At 42.8% G+C, this 18,378-nt stretch overlaps 1 long non-coding RNA gene across 1 annotated transcript; it reads right to left on the bottom strand.

The window, feature by feature from the left end:
* Positions 1 to 1,889: 1,889 nt before the first annotated feature.
* LOC147341120 (uncharacterized) lies at positions 1,890 to 2,698 on the bottom strand. Its single transcript, XR_015158245.1, has 2 exons — positions 2,488 to 2,698; positions 1,890 to 2,306 (listed from the first exon to the last, which is right to left on the bottom strand). It is a non-coding gene; the product is annotated as an uncharacterized LOC147341120 (long non-coding RNA).
* Between the last annotated feature and the right edge of the window lie 15,680 nt (positions 2,699 to 18,378).

Raw genomic sequence — 18,378 nt, forward strand, 5'->3', positions numbered from 1 at the left:
CCAGTGCTACTTTAGGGAAACAAGGCTCTCTAACATCCACTTTTGGTCGACCTCAGGACTTTGCTGATAGCTCAGTTGGAAAGATTCTGCCTGCAATGCTGGAGACATCAGTTCAATTCCTCGGTAGAGAAGATCTGTTGCAGAAGGGATAAGCTACCCAGTCTAGCATTCTTTGGCTTCCCTTGTGGCTCAGCTGGTGAAGAATCCGCCTGCAATGTGGGAGACCTGGGTTTGATCCCTGGGTTGGGAAGATCCCCTGGAGTAAGGAAAGGCTACCCACTCCAGTATTCTGGAATACTCCAGTACTCCAGTATTCTGACCTGGAGAATTGAATGGACTGTATAGCCCATGGGGTCACCAACAGTCAGAAACGACTGAGCAACTTTCACTTTCAGCTCTTCAGGCCTAGCAATCTGTTACCTTCCCCTAACAGCAAGTATTTCAGTAAGTCCTACAAAAGGGCATTAAAGTGTGATAGTGTTAAAGGGTGATAATATATACAGACCTGGAATCACAGCACTGACCTATATGTAGACATAAGGTCTCTCTGTCCATATCATCCTGGTAGCTGCTTTAACTGATTAATTTTCAGTAGGCAGGGATGATAGTTCTCCCTCTTCCTTTGAAAGGACAACAAATCCAGGGTCTCCTTCACTCTTAATGATTTTAAATCACATTCAGTGACTGACTTTGAATCATCAGCTGTGTCTCTCAGGAGTTAAAGTGCCAGAAGGATTTAATTAGGGACCTCAGTCCAGATAAAGGATACCATATCATTGACTTACAATCTGAACTCAATTCTTTTGATGCTGATGGTTAAACTCTGTGTTTTAACTGTTTCTAAAATGTTTTCTGAAGACACACGGGATTGCTCTGGTAGAAACTATGCTTTATATATCTCCATATTTGATTGACTACTCCTTGAACCTATTTAAACATTTCAAAATGAAAGTTAACACCAAATTAAATATTCCATACTCTTCTTTTTAAACCACGAAAACTTGTAGAACTTGGACTAACAAAAGACTTTATTGGGTAAGAATATTTTATGACTGTAGTTATTTAGAAATACTAGGGGATGGTGATAAATATAAGACCAGCTTTTACTCAGTCTTATAATAATACTTGTATCAAAAGTCTCTACCCTGACTTCTCTGGCTGTCCAGTGGTTAGGACTCCGTGCTTTCCCTAGAAAAAATCTTTTCCCACAGTTCAATCCGTGGTCAGAGAACTAAGATCCCACAAACTGCATGGTGCAACCCCCCAAAAAAATTATCTGTGTATGGTGATCCTGTGTCTCGTCTGCACCGGGATTGGGCCACCTTCACTGCCCTGCACTTGCGAATACACTGCTCCCACCAATTTCTCAGGATAACAGTGGCCTAATTGATATCTGGTCTGTTCCGTCCAAACATTGTTTTAATCCTTGGGAGTACTAATTGTGGGTTTTAGTTGTATCAGCATTTTGTGCCTCCTGAGCACCTTTAGTTGACAGCATAGGTGAGTGATGCAACAAAGCCCGTTATGACGTAAGTGGCCAGGATGTGATTTCTGCCTGCCTCTCTCAGGCGAAGTATGACATTCACCATCCCCATGTGAAACCCTCTTCCCATCTGGGTTCTGGCAATCTAGACCCTAATGTCATTCCACACCCCAAACAATGGCTGTACCACACCACTACTCATTGCCGCTGAGATCAATTGTTAAGCAGGATTATCCATCTTCAATGCAGACTCCTGAACCAGTCCAGACCTCTACTCTCTGGTTAACTGGGGACCTGAGGGTCTGTTCCCTAATCTCTCAGGACCCCACATCCCTCCCCACCCAGGTGCCCACCTCTTTTCTTCCTTCCTCCCCATCCCATCAGAAAATTCACACACACACAAATATCATCTTTTCACCATTTGATGTTTATTTTAATCGCAGCCATCAGTTTACTATGTTAGTGTGAGAGTCAGTCTTTTCCTGGTTGTCCTTTTCTAAGAAAGCAGACCTCTGGAGACACAATTCTAAACTGTGACGTTTTCTATTCAGTTACCGGCTGCCCAGGTTGTACTTCTCCAGGGTCTCTGATTCTGGGGTGGCTGAGCTTATCTTCTCCTTTGATTCTGCCTCCTTCTTTGACTCTGCCTCATAGTTTGGTACCCATTTCGGCTTTGATTCAGTTTCTTACGTGCACAGGAACAGAAAAAACAGATTGGTTTTCTTGTTTTCTTCACCTTCTTCGACTGAGTGCCATATGACTGGATTTTCTTTCTCAAGGTTCCTTTTAGAGGTCTTCTGACCCTCATGGTCATATTTCCTGCCTTGAAAGATGAGAGAAGGGCATTAGTTTTGAGGAAAGAGGATACCAATTGAGTTGGAAGGGAGATTTCATGAAAAGGAATGTGGGCTGCTGAGGGCATTTGTGGCAGACAAGGGAAGTGTAGCGGACTTTGGCAACAAAGTCAATGGAGAATGTGGGGAGTGTAGATGGAATCATCTTACCTTCACACTGCCTCTGTATCTCTGTTGACAAAGGGTCTTCTTTCGTCCTTTCATCCTTGAAGCAAACTGCACTGCAACTCTTCTTGGCTGCCGTGGCCTCCTGGTTACCTTACTCATGATGATAGCATGAAGTGGCCTAACCCAGACTCTCTGCCTCTGACCTCCCTATATATACCTTCTCAGGACAATGAGGGGCCACACCCTTCAATCTGATTGGTCAGCTGGGCACTGCCCCAGCCAATGGTGGCTTTGGGGTCTTAGACACCACAATGTACCACTGTGCCCATCAACATGGGTTAGTGGGTGCTGAGGGAGGCCATGATATAGCTTTCCCACCCGTGACACCCCTGTGTGTCTGATTCTGGGGAGTGGTGATTCAGGGGCATGGTGTTTCTTCTTATGACCCTCAGACTTTCCTTCAGTGCCCTTTATTCTTTGACTTATATGTCCCCCTTCAACACTCCTGCCTCCTCCATCCCTGTATGAACCTCTGCCAAACACTTTTCATCATATTTCAGCACTTCAGAGTCCTCTAGTCACTTCATCTTTGGCCCACCCTCTTCCTATTGGGGGTTCTTGAGGGGCTTAAGGAACTTAAGAGCAAGCACTTAACATGGAAAAAGGTAATTAAGAACAGGTTGAATGTTTTTGCTACTCCAATGAGCTTTAGAGACCCCAAGACTTGGTGAATCCTCAGTCTGTTGCCCCAAGGTCTGTACACCGTCTCCATAAGATTACACATCAGAGCAAAGAAAGTGTTAAATGCCTGCTCCACTAATATTGTTGGGGACACTTCAACTCTCATATTGAGTAGGGAAACTCAACTTGCCCCATCTACCAGAAATACATTCCTGATTAAAAAGCAGAAAACAGTAAGGTGCCCAAAGGCAAGAGTCAGATGACCACTGCACCACTGACTCTTGACTGAATCACTTCCCCAGTGGTCCCTCATTGACAGTTATCGTCAGGTAGGGCCCACAGTGGAGCTGACCAATAGCTGAGCAGGAGAAGTACCAGTAGCTACCTCACTGACAGATGGTTGCATATGGGCGGGGCCCAGGGATGCACTGTCCAATTGCTGAGCAAGACCTGTTGCTTAGTAACAGGATGTGGAGTAATAAGGCACAGCAATGGCTACCTGCTAAGGGCTGTGCTCATGCTGCTCTGTTACATAAGGATACTTTGGGTCCAGTGTGCTTTAATCTTTTTGACTGACTCCTTTCAAACCTCAGATTTTAATTTCACATGCTGGTTTAACTTTTGTACATCATTCTTTCATTGTATTCCCAGGCATGCCTGTCAGCAGTGCTTACCTATATGCCTCTCCAACAGATCCGACATGATCACATGTGCCGCATATAGTATAGCTAATATTTCAAAGCCAAGAAGAATGTGACAGCCAGCCTACCTTGAGAACTACTTTGACAAACCTTAACCTCACAGGGATTCTTATTCTATTCAAAGTGTAACAGAGCAGAATGAGCACAGCCCTATGCAGTTAGCCATTGGTGTGCTTCATTTCAACCCACCCTATTCCTAGGCAACAGGTGTTGCTCAGCCTTGCATGGTGCCTCAGATGGCCCCTTTCGCAAGCAGCCAACTGTCAATGAGTGGCCATTTGTTGTCCTGCTCAGCTACTGATCAGCACCACAGTGTGCCCTGCCCCCAGTTACTTTCAAGGAGGGACCATTGGGGAAGTGATTAAGGAAGGGTGGTGTGGTGGTCATCAGCTTGAATGTGAGAGAAGAGGCAGATTCAGGCATTCTTTTGGAGGGCCCAGAGATCACCCAGCCTTGGGATAGTGGATGAGTTGCAAGTCCCAGGGAACAGGCTGGGGACTACATCCTTTAGTGATTCAGAGCCCTCACGAAGGCCCTCCACTAGCCTTGGCCCAGGCCTTGAGGAATGGTGAACCTCTCCCCCATCCCTATCTCTGCAACCTACTAGCAGTGGCCATCTTTCTGGGTCTCAGTCTGTGAGAACTGGTCTCCTTACTTGGACAGCCTGAGAAGACAGGACATATTGGTTTGGGTGCCTGGTTCCATCAAGGATGAGAGCTGGGCAAAATGTGGGAACCTTGCCCTGAAGGAGCTGCCAACTAAGATCTGTTTCTGCTTAACCGGGATGGGACATTTCAAAGTGAAATTGTGCCTTGAGACTTTGCCCTCTCTTGTCAGGACAGAAAATAACATTCATCTGATAGAGATATATAGGAACATCATTACATGACCATGATCTAACCTTAAGCACAAAGAGTGTGACACCAAGAAGTCTGCAACAACTTACCACAACTCTCTCTAACATTTGCTTTTGAACATACTTACTGAAAACTTTCAGTAACATTGGGTTCTTAGGGCAAGAGCCACCCACATCCTTGTATGAATCTGTAATAAACCTTTCCCTGTTCCAAACTCTAACATTTGGTTTTGGTGGGCCTCATTCTGCATCAAGCACCTGGACTTGCAATTTTGATAACAACAATACTGTCAAAAGGCTGACTTGGCCTCTCTTAAACAACAGCAGAGACTGGGCAAGTGCTCAGAGTCATCCATAACATACCCACTGACTAGGCTTGTATTCTTGCCACCTCTTCTTAATATCTTCTGCCTCTGTTAGGTCCATACCATTTCTGTCCTTTATTGAGCCCATCTTTGCATGAAATATTCCTTTCGTATCTCTGATTTTCTTTTTTTTTTCTCTAATTTTATTTTATTTTTAAACTTTACATAATTGTATTAGTTTTGCCAAATATCAAAATGAATCCGCCACAGGTATACATGTGTTCCCCATCCCGAACCCTCCTCCCTCCTCCCTCCCCATACCATCCCTCTGGGCCGTCCCAGTGCACCAGCCCCAAGCATCCAGCATCATGCATCGAACCTGGACTGGCAACTCGTTTCCTACATGATATTTTACATGTTTCATTGCCATTCTCCCAAATCTTCCCACCCTCTCCCTCTCCCACAGAGTCCATAAGACTGTTCTATACATCAGTGTCTCTTTTGCTGTCTCGTACACCGGGTTATTGTTACCATCTTTCTAAATTCCATATATATGCGTTAGTATACTGTATTTATGCGTATCTCTGATTTTCTTGAAGAGATCTCTAGTCTTTCCCATTCTGTTGTTTTCCTCTATTTCTTTGCATTGATCGCTGAAGAAGGCTTTCTTATCTCTTCTTGCTATTCTTTGGAATTCTGCATTCAGATGTTTATATCTTTCCTTTTCTCCTTTGCTTTTCACTTCTCTTCTTCTCACAGCTATTTGTAAGGCCTCCCCAGACAATGATTTTGCTTTTTTGCATTTCTTTTCCATGGGGATGTTCTTGATTCCTTTCTCCTGTACAATGTCATGAACCTCATTCCATAGTTCATCAGGCACTCTATCTATCAGTTCTAGGCCCTGAAATCTATTTCTCACTTCAACTGTATAATCATAAGGGATTTGATTTAGGTCATACCTGTACGGTCTAGTGGTTTTCCCTACTTTCTTCAATTTAAGTCTGAATTTGGCAATAAGGAGTTCATGGTGTGAGCCACAGTCAGCTTCTGGTCTTGTTTTTGCTGACTGTATAGAGCTTCTCCATCTTTGGCTGCAAAGAATATAATCAATCTGATTTCGGTGCTGACCATCCGGTGATGTCCATGTATAGAGTCTTCTCTTGTGTTGTTGGAAGAGGGTGCTTGTTATGACCAGTGCATTTTCTTGGCAAGACTCTCTTAGTCTTTGCCCTGCTTCATTCCGTATTCCAAGGTCAAATTTGCCTGTTACTTCAGGTGTTTCTTGACTTCCTACTTTTGCATTCCAGTCCCCTATAATGAAAAGGACATCTGTTTTGGGTATTAGTTCTAAAAGGTCTTGTAGGTCTTCATAGAACCGTTCAACTTCAGCTTCTTCAGCATTACTGGTTGGTGCATAGGCTTGGATTACTGTGATATTGAATGATTTGCCTTGTAAACGAAGAGAGACCATTCTGTCGTTTTTGAGATTGCATCCAAGTCCTACATTTTGGACTCTTTTGTTGACCATGATGGCTACTCCATTTTTTCTGAGGGATTCCTGCCCGCAGTAGTAGATATAATGGCCATCTGAGTTAAATTCACCCATTCCAGTCCATTTCAGTTCGCTGATTCCTAGAATGTCGACATTCACTCTTGCCATCTCTTGTTTGACCACTTCCAATTTGCCTTGATTCATGGACCTGACATTCCAGGTTCCTATGCAATATTGCTCTTTACAGCATTGGGTCTTGCTTCTATCACCAGTCACATTCACAGCTGGGTATTCTTTTTGCTTTGGCTCCATCCCTTCATTATTATCTCTAAAATCCCTAACCTCTATAAGCTATAGTAAAATATGCTAACGTTACAATATTCCTTAAATCTTTAACTTCTAACTATTTTAATTATTTCTAAGCCCTAAATTTATTAAACTCCTTTGCCATAAACATTTTCCTCACAAATAGGCTTCAGATAACAATCCCTCCCATGGCCTCAAGCTGCAGCCTATATGCTCATCCTGGAACACTCTTTTGTAAAAGTCCTTGAACAAATGTCAATGATTAACTTTATTAATTGTTCTCTGAGCACAGCTGCAGAAGGCTTTGTGCCTTCTCATGCTGCTCTCAAGAACAATCAACACCTTAATATTCCTTTTCTGTCAACTCAGCCAAGGAGAGGAAAAAACAAGTCAGAATCACAAGGCCTAACTCCTTCATCCTGAGTCCGTGCCTGAGGGAAAAAGAGAGGGTGTTCGGGCCATGCCTCCATTTTGTCAGCAATGCCTAACGCGGCTCCCAACATGACTCTGTGCAACCCCATGGTTTGCAGCACACAAGGCTTCTCTGTCCATCACCAACTCCCAGAGCTTGCTGAAATTGAAGTCCATCGAATCCCCAATGCCATCCAACCATCTCATCCTTTGTCATCCCCTTCTCCTCTGGCCTTCATTCCTTCCCAGCATCAGGATCTTTCCCAATGAGTCAGTTCTTTGCATCACGTGGACAAAGTACTGGAGTTTCAGCTTCAGCGTCAGTCCTTCTAGTCAATAATCTGGACTGATTTCCTTCAGGGTTGACTGGTTTGATTTCCTTGCAGGCCAAGGGACTCTCAAGAATCTTCTCTACCACCACAGTTCAAAAGCATCAATTCTTCAGCCCTCTGCTTTCTTTATGGTCTAACAATCACATCCATATATGGCTACTGAAAAAACCTTAGCTTTGGCGTATGGACCTTTGTCAGCAAAGTGATGTCTCTGCTTTTTGATATGCTCCCTGGGTCGATCATGGCTTTTCATCCAAGGAGCAAGCAACTTTTAATTTCATGGCTGCAGTCAGCATCTGCTGTGATTTTGGAGCCCACAAAAATAAAGTCTGTCACTGTTTCCATTGTTTCCCCCTCTATTTGCCATAACGTGATTGGACTGGATGCCATGACCTTGGTTTTTTGAATGTTGATTTAAGTTAGCTTTTTCACTATCCTCTTTCACCCTCATCAAGACGGTCTTTAGTTTCTTTATGCTTTCTGCCTTAAGCATGGTGTTGTCTGCATTTCTGAATTTATTAATATTTCTCCTGGCAATCTTCATTCCATCTTGTGCTTCATCCAATCTGACATTTAGCATGATGTACTCTGAATATAAGTTAAATAAGCAAGGTTACAATGTACAGCCTTGATGTACTTCTTTCCCAGTTTGGAACCAGTCCATTGTTCCATATCCAGTTCTAACTGTTGCTTCGTGACCTGCATACAGATTTCTCAAGAGTCAGATAAGTTGGTCTGGTATACTGATCTCTTTAAGAATTGTCCACAATTTGATGTGATCCACCCAGGCAAATGCTTTGGCATAGTCAGCAAAGCAGATGTAGATGTTTTTTCTGGATTTCCCTTGCTTTTTCTATGAACCAACTGATGTTGGCAATTGGATCTCTTGTTTCTCTGCCTTTTCTCAATGCAGCTTGATCATCTGAATGTTCTTGGTCTATGTATTCTTGAAGACTATCTTGGAGAATTTTCAGCATTACTTTTGTAGTGTGGGTGATGACCCTATCACCATTGTCATTTCAAATCAAGTTCCTTCTCACATTAGTCTGGATTTGTTTTATTTAATTACAAAAATAGACATAAATTCTTTGGTGTATTTTTTATTTCCCCCTTAAAAGGTATTAATTAACCCCCAGTTTGGAACAACAGACTGGCTCCAAATTGGGAAAGGAGAATGTCAAAGCTGTTTATTGTCACCCTGCTTGTTTAACTTATATGCAGAGTACATTATGCAAAATGCTGGACTGGATGAAGCATAAGCTGGAATCAAGATTGCTGGGAGAAATATCAATAATCTCAGATATGCAGATGACACCATGCTTATGGTAGAAAGTGAAGAAGAACTAGACTCTGTTGATGAAAGTTCAAGAGGAGAGTGAAAACTGAACATTCAGAAAACTAAGATCCTGGCATCTGGTCTCATCACTTTATGGAAAGTAGATGGGGAAACTATGGAAACAGTTACTGACTTTATTTATTTATTTATTTATTTATTTTTGGTCTCCAAAACCACTTCATATGATGGCTGCAGCCATGAAATTAAAGGACCCTTGCTCCTTGGAAGAAAATTTATGACCAACCTAGACAGCATATTAAAAAGCTGCGATATCACTTTGCCAACAAAGGTCCATCTAGCCAAAGCCATGGTTTTTCCAGTGGTCATGTATGGATGTGAGAGTGGTACTATAAAGAAAACTGAGTGCTGCAGAATTCCTGCTTTTGAACTATGGTGTTGGATAAGACTCTTGAGAGTCCCTTGGTCTGCAAGAAGATCCAACCAGTGCATCCTAAAAGAAATCAGTTCTGATTATTCATTGGAAGGACTGATGCTGAAGCTGAAACTCCAATACTTTGGCTACCTGATGAGAAGATCTGACTCATTTGAAAAGACCCTAATACTGGGAAAGACTGAAGGTGGGAAGAGAAGGGGATGATAGAGGATGAGATAGTTGGATTGTATCACCAACTCAGTGGACATGAGTTTGAGTAAGCCCTGGGAGATGGTGATGGACAGGGAGGCCTGGCGTGCTATGGTCCATGGGGTCGCAAAGAGTCAGACACGACTGAGTGACTGAACTGAACTGATCGAAACCTCTTCAGTGCTTCAGGTCGTGTTCTGGGTGCAAGGCACACATTGGTAACCAAAACCCAGGACCCTTCTCTCATGGGGCTTACATTCTAGGCAGGGAAGATGGAAGGTAAACATTAATGACAAAATAGTGAATTATACAGTATAGAGAGAACGTTATGAGTTATGAGAAATGGGGAGTTTTCCACCCCAGAGGTTAGTACGGGTACGGCCTTTTCAATCTAGGGCATTTGAGCAAAGACTTAATTAATGACATGAGGGACTGACCTTGTGGCTATCTTGGGGAATGAATTCTGGGCAGAGGAAATAGCCATGGCAAAAGCCCCCAATTGGTATAGTCTATGCCCTTCCAATAAAACAAGGAGGCTTGTGCAAGTGGGACCAGGTGAGTAGGAAGAGACTAGAAAGTGATGAGCTGCTGTTGAGAGAGAACAGGGCAGGAAAAGGAGGAAAGTAATGTTAAACTTATATTTCCATTTACGTGATGAATTGATTCACAGTATACAAACCACACTGGGCTGTGGTGGTAACGAGTAGAGGCATTTGTCATAGTCTGATGGCAAGGAGGTGGGGGAAGGGTTCTTTTAAGTAAAGACACCTGAGATGAAGCCCGAGCCACCTGAAATAAATAGATCACCAAGTGAAAAGTTGTGCAAGTGCTTCCCAGACGGTGGTGGAGAAAATGCAAAGGCACTGAGACCCAAGAAAGCTGGTTATACATGCATTGAATATGAATGGAATCTAAGGTATGATGTGGAAATTGCAAAGAAACATGGACTTGGAGGTAGAAAGAAGACCTTTAAAGGACACTTGGGCATATGTTAATTTAATGTCTGGGTTACTGCTGCTGCTGCTACATCGCGTCAGTCATGTGCGATGCTGTGTGACCCCATAGACGGCACCCAACAGGCTCCTCTGTCCCTGGGACTCTCCAGGCAAGAATACTGGAGTGGGTCGCCATTTCCTTCTCCAATGCATGAAAGTGAAAAGTGAAAGTGAAGTCACTCAGTCGTGTCCAACTCTTAGCGACCCCATGGACTGCAGCCTACCAGGCTCCTCTGTCCATGGGATTCTCCAGGCAAGACTACTGGAGTGGGTTGCCATTGCCTTTTCTGAATGTCTGGGTTACTCTGCTTCAAAAGAGCATTATTTGTTTTCTAAAATATATACCTGAGGCAAAGCAATATGGAAATTTAAAAGGTATAAAAATGAAATTCAGTTCAGTTCAGTTCAGTACAGTCGCTCAGTCATGTCCGACTCTTTGCAACCCCATGAATCGCAGCACGCCAGGCCTCCCTGTCCATCACCAACTCCCGGAGTTCACTCAAACTCACTTCCATCGAGTCATTGATGCCATCCATCCATCTCATCCTCTGTTGTTCCCTTTTCCTCCTGAACCCAATGCCACCCAGCATCAGAGTCTTTTCCAATGAGTCAACTCTTTACATGTGGTGGCCAAAGTACTGGAGTTTCAGCTTTAGCATCATTCCTTCCAAAGAACACCCAGGGCTGATCTGCTTTAGACTGGACTGGCTGAGGACACCACTAAGTGAAGCAATAGAAATAAATAGAAATATAACTGTTAATATTTTGTCTTTGTTGTTCTACTTAAATATTTATAAAATATGTTTTATATGTATTATATAATGCTAGAATATAGAATACACATATATTTGGGTGAGCATATATACAAAGGAGGAATATAAGCATCTGAATGCAGAGTTCCAAAGAATAGCAAGAAGAGATAAGAAAGCCTTCCCCAGCAATCAATGCCAAAAAATAGAGGAAAATAGCGGAATGGGAAAGACTAGAGATCTCTTCAAGAAAATTAAAGATACCAAGGGAACATTTCATGCAAAGATGGGCTTGATAAAGGACAGAAATGGTATGGACTTAACAGAAGCAGAAGACACTAAGAAGAGGTGGCAAGAATACACAGAAGAACTGTACCAAAAAATCTTCACGTTCCAGATAATCGTGGTGGTGTGAGCACTCACCTAGAGCCACACATCCTGGAATGTGAAGTCAAGTGGGTCTTAGAAAGCATGAACAAAGCTAGTGGAGGTAACGAAATTTCAGTTGAGCTATTTCAAATCCTAAAAGATGATGCTGTGAAAGTGCTGCACTCAATATGCCAGCAAATTTGGAAAACTCAGCAGTGGCCACAGGACTGTAAAAGGTCCATTTTCATTCCAATCCAAGAAAGACAATGCCAAAAAATGCTCAAACTACTGCACAATTGCACTCATCTCACATGCTAGTAAAGTAATGCTCAAAATTCTCCAAGCCAGGCTTCAGCAATATGTGAACTGTGAACTTCCCAATGTTCAAGCTGGTTTTAGAAAAGGCAGAGGAACCAGAGATCAAATTACCAACATCCGCCGGATCATGGAAAAAGCCAGAGAGTTCCAGAAAAAACATCTATTTCTGCTTTGTTGACTATGCCCAAGCCTTTGATTGAGTGAATCACCATAAACTGTGGGAAATTCTGAAAGAGATGGGAATACCAGGCCACCTGACCTCCCTCTTGAGAAATCTGTATGCAGGTCAGGAAGCAAGAGTTAGAACTGGACATTGAACAACAGACTGGTTCCAAATAGCAAAAGGAGTGCGTCAAGGCTCTATACAGTCACCCTGCTTATTTAACTTATATGCTGAGTATATCATGAGAAACTCTGGACTGGAAGAAACACAAGCTGGAATCAAGATGGAGAAATAACAATAACCTCAGATATCCAGATGACACCACCCTTACGGCAGAAAGTGAAGAGGAACTAAAAAGCCTCTTGATGAAAGTGGAGACTGAAAAGTTGGCTTAAAGCTCAACATTCAGAAAATGAAGATCATGGCATCCGGTCCCATCACTTCATGGGAAAAAAATGGGAAACAGTGGAAACTGTCAGACTTTATTTTTCTGGGCTCCAAAATCACTGCAGATCGTGACCGCAGCCATGAAATTCAAAGATGCTTACTCCTTGGAAGGAAAGTTATGACCAACATAGATATCATATTCAAAAGCAGAGACATTAGTTTGTCAACAAAGGCTCGTCTAGTCAAGGCTATGGTTTTTCCTGTGGTCATGTATGGATGTGAGAGTTGGACTGTGAAGAAGGCTGAGCACCGAAGAATTGATGCTCTTGAACTGTGGTGTTGGAGAAGACTCTTGAGAGTCCTTTGGACTGCACGGAGATCCAACCAGTCCATTCTGAAGGAGATCAGCCCTGGGTGTTCTTTAGAAGGAATGATGCTAAAGCTGAAACTCCAGTACTTTGGCCACCTCATGCGAAGAGTTGACTCATTGGAAAACACCCTGATGCTGGGAGGAATTGGGGGCAGGAGGAGAAGGGGACGACAGAGGATGAGATGGCTGAATGGCATCCTTTACTCGATGGCCATGAGTCTCAGTGAACTCCGGGAGTTTGTGATGGACAGGGAGGCTTGGCGTGCTGCAATTTATGGGGTCACAAAGAGTCAGACATGACTGAGCGACTGATCTGATCTGACCTGACACATACCAAAATGTATAATATTTATCTCTCAGGATTCTTGTTTCTCCTTTACCCAATAGAAATCATATGATCTCCATAAACCCTTACTTTTCTAATTCTATGGCTATTATTTTACTGAGCCCATTAAAGAACTTTGGCTGTGGACTTCTTCTGATACATTGTTGGGCCCTTGAGTGAGACAGAGTACACTTTCTAAATAGTATTTAGTTTCCCAAATTGCAATTTTGTGTATAATTTTTGCTGTTCTTTTAAGAACATCTTCTAAAATTGAACAGCATTTCTTAAATATCAGTATAAAATGATGAGCTACTGAATTAATTTTGATGTTTCAGAAGGTTTTATTGACACTCATTCACATTCAAGTTATATAATATTCAGGAAACTTCTGATATATTTCTTTTTTATTTTAATTTTTTAATGTCAAAAACAGTTTGTATTGGGGTATACCTGATTAACAATGTTGTGGTAATTTTAGGAGAACAGTGAAGCAACTCAGTATTCATTCTCCCCTCATTTCTTTATTTTTTTCTTTTTTTAAAATTAGTTATTTTATTGAAGAATAATTGCTTTAAGAACTTTGATGTTTTCTGTCAAACCTCAGCAAGAATCAGCCATAGATTTACATATATCCCCTCACTTTTGAAACTCCCTCCCTCCTCACTTTTGAAACCATCTCTCTAGTTTCCTACAGAGCCCCTGTATGAGTTTCCTGAGCCATACAGCAAATTCCCATTGGCTATCTCTTTTAATACGGTAATGTAAGTTTCCATGTTACTCTTTCTATACATCTCACCCTCTCCTCCCCTCTCCACATGTCCATAAGTCTATTCTCTATGTCTGTTTCTCAGTTGTTTCCCTGTAAATAAATTATTCCGTACCACTTTTCAAGATTCTGTATATATATGAGTTCAGTTCAGTTCAGTCACTCAGTCGTGTCTGACTCTTTGCGACCCCATGAATCACAGCATGCCAGGCCTCCCTGTCCATCACCAACTCCCAGAGTTCACTCAGACTCACATCCATCGAGTCAATGGTGCCATCCAGCCATCTCATCCTCTGTCGTCACCTTCTCCTCCTGCCCCCAATGCCTCCCAGCATCAGAGTCTTTTCCAATGAGTCAACACTTTGCATGAGGTGGCCAAAGTACTGGAGTTTCAGCTTCAGCATAATTCCTTCCAAAGAAATCCCAGGGCTTATCTCCTTCAGAATGAACTGGTTGGATCTCGTTGCAGTCCAAGGGACTCTCAAGAGTCTTCTCCAACACCACCGTTCAAGAGCATCAATTCTTCGGCGCTCAGGCTTCTTCACAGTCCAACTCTCACATCCATACATGACCACAGGAAAAACCCATAGCCTTGACTAGACGGACTTTCGTTGGCAAAGCAATGTCTCTGCTTCTTAAGATGCTATCTAGGTTGGACATAACTTTCCTTCCAAGGAGTAAGCGTCTTTTAATTTCATGGCTGCAGTCACGATCTGCAGTGATTTTGGAGCCCAAAAGAAATGAAGTCTGACACTGTTTCCACTGTTTCCCATCTATGTCCCATGAGGTGATGGGACCAGATGCCATGATCTTCGTTTTCTGAATGTTGAGCTTTAAGCCAACTTTTTCACTCTTCACTTTCACTATCATCAAGAGGCTTTTTAGTTCCTCTTCACTTTTTACCATAAGGGTGGTGTCATCTGCATATCTGAGATTATTAATATTTGTCCTGGCAGTCTTGATTCCAGCTTGTGTTTCTTCCAGCCCAGCGTTTCTCATGATGTACTCTGTATATAAGTTAAATAAACAGGGTGACAGTATACAGCCTTGACGTACTCCTTTTCCTATTTGGAACCAGTCTGTTGTTCCATGTCAGGAACTATTGCTTCCTGACATGCATACAGATTTCTCAAGAGTCAGGTCAGGTGGTCTGGTATTCCCATCTCTTTAAGAATTCCCCACAGTTTATTGTGATCCACACAGTCAAAGGCTTTGGCATAGTCAATAAAGCAGAAATAGATATTTTTCTGGTACTCTCTTGCTTTTTCCATGATCATGCTGAATGTTGGCAATTTGATCTCTGGTTCCCTGCCTTTTCTAAAACCAGCTTGAACATTAGGAAGTTCACAGTTCACATATTGCTGAAGCCTGGCTTGGAGAATTTTGAGCATTACTTTACTAGCATGTGAGATGAGTGCAGTTTTGCGGTAGTTTGAGCATTCTTTGGCATTGTCTTTCTTTGGGATTGGAATGAGAACTGACCTGTTCCCGTCCTGTGGCCACTGCTGAGTTTTCCAAATTTGCTGGCATATTGAGTGCAGCACTTTCAGAGCATCATCTTTCAGGATTTGAAATAGCTCAACTGGAATTCCATCACCTCCACTAGCTTTGTTTGTAGTGATGCTTTCTAAGGCCCACTTGACTTCACATTCTAGGATGTCTGGGTCTAGGTCAGTGATCACATTATAGTGATTATCTGGGTTGTGAATATCTTTTTTGTACAGTTCTTCTGTGTACTCTTGCCACCTCTTCTTAATATTTTCTGCTTCTATTAGGTCCATACCACTTCTGTTCTTTATCGAGCCCATCTTTGCATGAAATGTTCTGTTGGTATCTCTAAGTTTCTTGAAGAAATCTCTAGTCTTTCCCATTCTGTTTTCCTCTATTTCTTTGCATTGATCACTGAAGAAGGCTTTCTTATCTCTTCTTGCTATTCTTTGGAACTCTGAATTCAGATGCTTATATCTTTCCTTTTCTCCTTTGCTTTTCACTTCTCTTCTTTTCACAGCTAGTTTTAAGTCCTCCCCAGACAGCCCTTTTACTTTTTTGCATTTCTGTTCCATGGGGATGATCTTGATCCCTGTCTCCTGTACAATGTCACAAACCTCATTCCATAGTTCATCAGGAACTCTCTCAGCTATAGCCCCTTAAATCTATTTCTCACTTCCACTGTATAATCCTAAGGGATTTGACTTAGGTCATACCTGAATGGTCTAGTGGTTTTCCCTACTTTCTTCAATTTAAGTCTGAATTTGGCAATAAGGAGTTCATGGTCTGAGCCACAGTCAGCTTCTGGTCTTGTTTTTGCTGACTGTATAGAGCTTCTCCATCTTTGGCTGCAAAGAATATAATCAAGCTGATTTTGGTGCTGGCCATCTGGTGATGTCCATGTGTACAGTCTTCTCTTGTGTTGTTGGAAGAGGGTGTTTGTTATGACCAGTGCATTTTCTTGGCAAAACTCTATTAGTCTTTGCCCTGCTTCATTCCGTATTCCACGGCAAAATTTGCCTGTTAGTCCAGGTATTTCTTGACTTCCTACTTTTGCATTCCAGTCCCCTATAATGAAAAGGATATCTTTTTTGGGTGTTAGTTCCGAAAGGTCTTGTAGGTCTTCACAGAATTGTTCAACTTCAGCTTCTTCAGCATTACTGGTTGGGGCATAGACTTGGATTACTGTGATATTGAATGATTTGCCTTGGAAAAGAACAGAGATCATTCTGTCTCTTTTGGGATTGCATCCATGGACTGCATTTTGGACTCTTTTGTTGACCATGATGGCTAGTCCATTTCTTTGAGGGATTCCTGCCCGCAGTAGTAGATATAATGGTCATCTGAGTTAAATTCATCCATTCCAGTCTATTTTAATTCACTGATTTCTGGAATGTAGACATTCACTCTTGCCATCTCTTGTGTGACCACTTCCAATTTGCCTTGATTCATGGACCTGACATCCCAGGTTCCTATGCAATATGGCTCTTTACAACATCAGACCTTGCTTCTATCACCAGTCACATCCACAGCTGGGTATTGTTTTTGCTTTGGCTCCATCCCTTCATTCTTTCTGGAGTTATTTCTCCACTGATCTCCAGTAGCATATTGGGCACCTACTGACCTGGGGAGTTCCTCTTTCAGTATCCTATTATTTTGACTTTTCATACTGTTCATAGGGTTCTCAAGGCATACTGAATACTGAAGTTGTTTTCCATTCCCTTCTCCAGTGGACCACATTCTGTCAGCCCTCTCCACCATGACCCGCTCATCTTGGGTGGCCCCACGGGCATGGCTTAGTTTCATTGAGTTAGACAAGGCTGTGGTCCTAGTTTGATTAGATTGACTAGATTTCTGTGAGTATGGTTTCAGTGTGTCTGCCCTCTGATACCCTCTTGCAACACCTACCAACTTACTTGTGTTTCTCTTACGTTGGGCATGGGGTATCTCTTCACAGCTGCTCCAACAAAACGCAGCCATTGCTCCTTACCTTGGATGGAGGGGTATCTCCTCACTGCCACCCTTCCTGATCTTCAACGTAGGATAGCTCCTCTAGGTCCTCCTGTGCCCACGCAGCCACCGCTCCTTGGACGTGGGGTTGGTCCTCCTGGCCGCTGCCCCTGGCCTCTGGTGTGGGGTAGCTCCTCTCAGCTGATCTCGGACATGGGGTAGCTTCTCTTAGCCTACCAGCAGAGTCAAGATGCGGAGTTCTTTTGTCATGGAAAAGGATCTTCTTTGTGCTTTTCTTTTATACTTTCACTATCCACTGCACCCTGAAACTATGAGAGAATTTTAAGTAGAAGAGTAGAAGGACCTGAGAGCAGTCAACTGGATCAAGGACGTAGCTTATCCAACTTTGGGTGCCCTAGAAGACTTTGACAAAGTAAGTGACATGTGAATGATTATTGTTTATTTGTTTCATTTTTAAGGTCATTATTTTTAGAGCAGGTTGATTCACAGCAAGATTGTGAGGAAGGTATGGATATCTCCCATATATTCCCTGTGTCCACACATGTATAGCCTTCTCCATTCTCAACATTTTCTCCAAGATGGCAGAGTAGAAGGACATGCACTCAACTTCTCCTGAAAGAACTCCAAAATTACAACTTGCTGCTGAATGACTGTCAAGAGAAGAATGTTGGATCCCACCAAAAAAGATACCCCATGTCCAAGGGCAAAGAAGCCCCAGCAAGATTGTAGGACGGGCAAAACTGCACTTAGAATCAAACCCAGTACCCAACAGAGACTCTCTGAGGGCTCAAACAAACCTTGTGTGCACCAGGACCCAGAGCATCCCCAGAGACTGAGACGGAACTGTGTTTGAATGTCTTCTGCAGAGGTACGGGTCATCAGTGGACTGTTGAAGGGGCTGGCGCTCTGGGTCCAGTAGACCTGGGTATGGTATAAGCCCTTTTGGGGGAGGTCTCCATTAACCCCACCATAGTTGCCAGAATTTACACAAGACTGGGAAAACAGACTCTTGGAGGGCACAAACAGAAA

This window comes from Bos grunniens, chromosome X (assembly GCF_055505025.1).
Source record: "Bos grunniens cultivar Pamir isolate PY7600 chromosome X, Bosgru_T2T1.0, whole genome shotgun sequence".
Taxonomy (NCBI): Eukaryota; Metazoa; Chordata; class Mammalia; order Artiodactyla; family Bovidae; genus Bos; species Bos grunniens.